Here is a 4,921-nt window from a genome sequence, read left to right as displayed (position 1 = left end):
GAAGGCAAACTAGGATAGATATGGAATAGGAGGAAGTGCTGGGAGTAAAGGTGATAGGTGACCAGTGAGCTCTGAAAACCAGAGCATGATCTGTGAGCCTTCAAACACCCAGGTGGGTGAGAGGGGGTAAAGTGCTAATCTTGGGTGCTGTTTACCTAAACCTCCGAAGAAATGGCTTTGCAGACCTGTAGGTTAAACAGGATTCCTCTCTGAACAGTCATGAGATGTTGAGAAAGTTAATTTTTAAAAATTTTTTAAATTTTATTTTTTTTGCGTTACGTGGGCCTCTCACTGTTGCGGCCTCTCCCGCTACAAAGCACAGGCTCCGCCGGACCGGACGGGCAGGCTCAGCGGCCATGGCTCACAGGCCCAGACGCTCCGCGGCCCGTGGGATCCTCCCAGACCGGGGCATGAACCCGTGTCCCCCGCATCGGCAGGCACACTTTCAACCACTGCACCACCAGGGAAGCCCGAGAAAGTTATTTTTTCATTTGTTTTCTCATCTGTAAAATGGGAATAACACACCAAATAAAAGCTTGTTGGATGGATTGAGACAGCACGCATGAATAACCTGGGGGAGCACCTGGCCCGTAGCAGGAGGTAAATAATGTTACTGTTGTAATGGATTTCCCCCGATATGATGTTTCTCCCGAGGTGACAGACTCCAAGCTGAAGCAGCAGGGGTGAAATGATTAGATTTTTATCTTTCCTCAGTTTGAAGCCATTAATGAGGCTTATGATGTATTGTTCTTCCCAGATATCACAGGTCCAGCAAATTTCCCTCAAGCCTCTTAATGCAGACTGAATCAATGCTCCTTCACTTGGCTACTTCTTCAGGATTTCCCTTTTCACAGAGCAGTTGCCTGAGACCGATTCAGACTGTTACGAAAAGAGTGACAGAATGGCTCTTTTCGCCCCATAATGATCTGAGTAGTTTCTTTATGAAATACTATAGAGGCAATAAGACAAGGATGTGAATCCTAACCCAGTTCAAGGAAAGACTAGAAGGAAACTCTCTTCACACAGGTGGCGTTTGGTCCCCCCAGTGTTTTAACATTTGCCTGGGTACTAATTTACAAGGAGCACCAAATATTATCGGAATAATTGGTAATAGGTCAGGACCAGTTAATGCGGGTTTTCACATGCCACTCATTAGGTTACCAGCCTAAGGAATGCAAATTGGTCCTACTTCCATTCAGCACAGTGAATAAGTCTGTTATTTGGAATTTGAAAATTGTGACAGGAAACCACCTTGCAGGAAGGGAGAATCTTGATAACTGAAAGACATTTATTTTTTCAAATACATTCTGACTTTATTCAGCATGTTATATGCAATGGTCCAAATCGATTATTCCTCTTCTGATAAAGTTACCACAACCTGAGGTAACTGAGAAACCATCCTTTCCCTACTAGAATCCCATTTGCCTCAGGTTCCTAAGGTTGCAAGCACGCCTCGCCAGCTGACAATCACATTCCCCTGGACATTGTGATTTGAAAGACATTTATTTTTTATTTTTTTTAAAGATTTTTTTGGATGTGGACCACTTTTTAAAAGTCTTTCTAGAATCTGTTACAGTACTGCTTCTGTTTTATGTTTTGGTTTTTTGGCCGCGAGGCGTGTGGGATCTTAGCTCCCTGACCAGGGATCGAACCCGTACCCCCTGCACTGGAAGCACCCCCTGCACTGGAAGGCAAAGTCTTAACGACTGGACTGCCAGGGCAGTCCCCTTGAAAGACATCTATTTTGATGAGTACAAACTAAAACATCTCCCTTGATATGATGGGCATTTAATACTCTCAAAGTTGGGATTTAGTAAAGGGTGATTTGTGTAAGCTTGGAATATGTGGTTAGGACAATGCTAAACAGCCCAGTCAGAGATAGAGACTGGAGGGTGTAGGGCCTGAGATCTGGAAAGGGCCAAAAGAGTAGGATGCTCTGAGGCGGAGAAAGAGAGGGGAGACCCAGCAGCTGAGAGGCCTGCTCATGAGGCCTGGGAAAAGAGACTGTCTACTGGGAGTGTTTGACAGAAATGCTATGAGGACCCCTACCTCCACCTGTCTCTCTGCTCAATCATCTTTAAGCTCTACCTTACTCTTGTGAGAGTTTTGCTTTTGGAGAAGGATATAGACAGCTGACATAAAGGTTCATGATTTTTACTAATAGAAAAGCAGTTTCCCGCATCTCTACCAAGTACACACTGAATGAATATTCAAAGCATGTTTAAAGGGGTGACAAACTGTTACCTGCCCAGGGCACCTGCATGTCTGGTCTGGTCCTGGTGCCGGCCACTGCATGGGGTTTTCTAAGTGCATCTCATTTGAGATGGAGTCACCGAGATTCAGTGAGGGCCACTGAATTCTCAAGATCTTACCTTGGGGGCGCTGGGGGCTGCATTTTATAAAGGCAGGGCAAGGAGAAACTGAATAAAAGGGGAGGAAATAGGAACCAGGCGAACTTCTATTTGATTTCTTCTCATCTCAGCGGCAGAGGGAGGCAGAGAGTAAAAAACGATGTGCCTGAGCCCTAAATGAATAAACAACAGGCCTGTGTAAAAAGGCAAACAAAATTTAAGGTATTTGTTATAAGAAATAATTTGAAAAGCTTCTCAGCAGCACACAGGCAGTTCTATAGAATCATTGGTATTTAGGAGGCAAGACTTAGAACTCTTGTCTAAATCATGATGAGACAACACAGGGTGGAGAGAGACTTGTATCTTCCAAGTCATTGAAAAATGACTGCATTTTTCGCATGTTGAAAAATGACTTTTTTCTGATCCTTCGTTGGCGTATTAGATACATATTCCTCTGTAAATATGGGGCTGAGTTCAAGGTCTGGCTTTGTGCTTTTGGATCAACTGCTCTCCTCTGACCTCGGAGATGAGAGGGACACAGAAAACAAGCTAGGAACCTGGATTTCAGAGAATCCACTCATGTCAGAAACTCAAACACGAGCTGCATCTCCAGAGCATCAAACGGTGGCCTCAACAGCACCGACACAGCCTCTGTCTGCACAGCCAGGCCCCCTTCACCGCATGTTTGAAGAGTGATTTTGGAAAGTGGAGGCGAGTGCTGAACAACGTGGAGCCACCCTTGTCCCCATGCTCATGGGCATGGGGGCAGGTGACTGCCCCGTGGCCTGTTAGACAGGACCCAGCGCCCAAAGCACCTTGCAGTGACGCCTTGGGTCAGGCACTGGCTTCGTTCCCTCAACATATTCCCATTCCTGAGGCATTTAGGGTGAGGGAAAGCCTTGCCTGAGGTATGCATTTCCTGGGAAAAATAGGACCATCTGGTTTCCTTCATCATCTGGTTCAGTCTATAACGAGTTCTGTCCTCCAGCAGAGAAAAGTTCTTACTATCTGCTTTCTAATGTGTTTCCGAAACTGTGTATGTGGTTGAGAGTCTTCTATCCAAAAGTTCAAACTATTATGTGCCTAATTTACTCGATAGTTCGAGTGTTTTCTCCCTTTACTAAACCTTCACAACATTTCTTGTCTTGTAGTTTTTTACTTTTTATTTACCTGGTCCACTATTCAATGTTAGTGCGAAACTAACAGTAGATGGAGAAACAGGAGCCAGGAAGAGAGGGAGAGAGATGGGTTGGTTTGTGAACATCAGTCCCCAAGGATGAACACTATTCGACAGATGGACTTATTAGGAGTGACAGATTCCACACCCTCAACACTCCCCCACAGTGCATTCTAGGATCAATTCAACAGTTTTCAGGGACCTGATAATTTGTGGCCATTGTAGCGTACACTGAAAACTCATACTACTGTTATGAGATTCGTATGTAAATCTAAACTCCATCATTTGGTGAACAATATAACAGTACAACTGCACAGGAAACCCTGGGAAGAGGAGGGAATCACTTCTGGAACTTGGGCACTGATACGTGTATACAGGTAAAATTAGTCCAGTCGACTTCTTCCAACACTGAACCTGTTTTTATTTGCCATTTATTATAAAAATTGAATCTTTATTTTACACAAAAGTTATTTTAAAAACAGTAAAGCTTACCAAAACCTACTGAATCTCAGGCAGAGGGATTTACCACCAAAATGCAGATTTACATGGTAAACCTGAGGGCCAAAATCATTCAACTCAAAACAATCTCGCATTTTCTAGTAATCCATTATCAGAAGCGAAAACCAATTATGTACATGTTTCAGAATATGTGACAAAGACAAAAAAAACAAATGCTAGCCTTCACTGTGAAGCTAACCAAAGAAAATGTCTCTACTCAGGACTGGCCCATTATTTTGCTGAGAGTGAAACATGTGAAGAGTTTTTAAAATATTTAAGCATAAATATTTAGGTTTATATACAACACACATATACACAAACACATCCATTCTAATTCCATGCCCCTCTGTATTTTTTAAATTGCACCATCTCTGTTAGAGATAACATATAACATGCAGGAGGCATTCCTAATTGTTCTTCTCAGCAGCAGTGTTCTATACAAGTCAAATGCAAAATTTAAATATGAATTAATTTCAACCAGAAGCCAGCTCAACTCAGTACTTTGGCTCATATGTTCTATGTTAATGCTTTAGGGTTGATGAAATTGTTCATATAAAAAAAAAAAGTTGAAGAGAATGTAGTCCATTACCAAAGGTACTTAGTAGATAGTTCCCAGTGGATGTAGAAGTGATGGACCAGAAACAGGAAGAAACCAATTAAATAGGACTGCAGTTTTTTCACTGCTTCAGCTTTCATATTCAGCTGAAGATAAGAAATAATTATATCCAGGGCATTTTGCAACAGTTACTAGTTTAGGCCATTTCATGTATATAATGTCTTCATAATTCAAACCAGGATGCAAAATAACTCCTCCCCTCTCCCACCAGCCTTCCTCTTGTTTCCAGAAAGAAATAAACACAGATTCTGATGCAATATACAGTTCCTGAAAACAAAG

This window comes from Phocoena phocoena, chromosome 1 (genome assembly GCF_963924675.1).
Source record: "Phocoena phocoena chromosome 1, mPhoPho1.1, whole genome shotgun sequence".
Classification (NCBI taxonomy): domain Eukaryota; kingdom Metazoa; phylum Chordata; class Mammalia; order Artiodactyla; family Phocoenidae; genus Phocoena; species Phocoena phocoena.
This window is presented reverse-complemented; position numbering follows the sequence as displayed.